Source organism: Arachis hypogaea, chromosome 18 (genome assembly GCF_003086295.3).
Source record: "Arachis hypogaea cultivar Tifrunner chromosome 18, arahy.Tifrunner.gnm2.J5K5, whole genome shotgun sequence".
NCBI classification, from domain to species: domain Eukaryota; kingdom Viridiplantae; phylum Streptophyta; class Magnoliopsida; order Fabales; family Fabaceae; genus Arachis; species Arachis hypogaea.
In genome coordinates this window covers 87,658,912-87,659,970 of record NC_092053.1, presented here as the reverse complement: position 1 = coordinate 87,659,970, position 1,059 = coordinate 87,658,912, and the positions used below count along the sequence as shown (strand labels likewise).

Below are 1,059 nucleotides of genomic sequence, written 5' to 3'. Positions count from 1 at the left end.
CAATCAACATCTAACCACCTTCCTGCGGATATGTGATACTGTGAAGTCTAATGGTGTTCATCCTGACACCTACAGACTGCTTCTATTCCCCTTCTCACTCAAGGACAAGGCATCTAAATGGCTGGAATCCTTTCCGAAGGAAAGCTTAACAACCTGGGAAGATGTGGTGAACAAATTCTTGGCAAGATTATATCCTCCTCAAAGAATCAACAGGTTGAGAGCTGATGTTTAAACTTTCAGGCAACAAGATAGTGAGACTCTCTACGAAGCATGGGAGAGGTTTAAGGATCTGACAAGAAGATGCCCACCAGATATGTTCAATGAATGGGTACAGCTACACATTTTCTATGAAGATCTTTCTTATGAATCAAAGAAGGCAGTAGACCATTCATCCGGGAGATCTCTGAACAAAAAGAAGACCATTGAAAAAGCCATAGATGTCATTGAGATTGTAGCTGAGAATGACTACTTCTATGCTTCTGAAAGAGGCAACACTAGAGGAGTGATGGAGCTGAACAATGTGGATGCACTGCTAGCTCAAAACAAGATGATTACCAAGCAGTTTGCTAACCTTACCAAGAAGATGGAGAGGAATCAAGTAGCAGCAATCACCACTTCAGTAGCAACTCAAGAAGGAGTGAATGAAGAAGCCAAGGGTAGTCAGGAGCAAGCCAACTACATTGGAACTTCACCTAGGCAGAACCATGACCCATACTCCAAAATGTATAATCCTGGTTGGAGGAATCACCCAAACTTTGGGTGGGGAAACCAACAATACCAAAGCCAAGATCAGAGACATCACAACCCCAACAACCATGCGGCTCACCAACATTCCACACAGAGATCATATCAGCACCCACTTAACAACACACCTCAACATCCATACCATAGCCAAAATGGCTCTTCTCATCCCTCCAATCTCAACTCACCATCATCGAAAGAAAGACTATCAAGGATTGAGACTCTACTTGAAGGCATATGTAAGAAAGTCCAGGATAGTAAAGTATTCTGAGAGGAAGTACGGTCCAATATGCAGAATCAAGATGCTGCCATCAAGAA

General features: G+C 42.9%; 1 non-coding gene across 1 annotated transcript; it reads right to left on the bottom strand.

The window, feature by feature from the left end:
* Nucleotides 1-211: 211 nt before the first annotated feature.
* On the bottom strand, nt 212-318 carry LOC112774265 (small nucleolar RNA R71). Its single transcript, XR_003188760.1, has one exon. It is a non-coding gene; the product is annotated as a small nucleolar RNA R71 (small nucleolar RNA).
* Nucleotides 319-1,059: the final 741 nt, after the last annotated feature.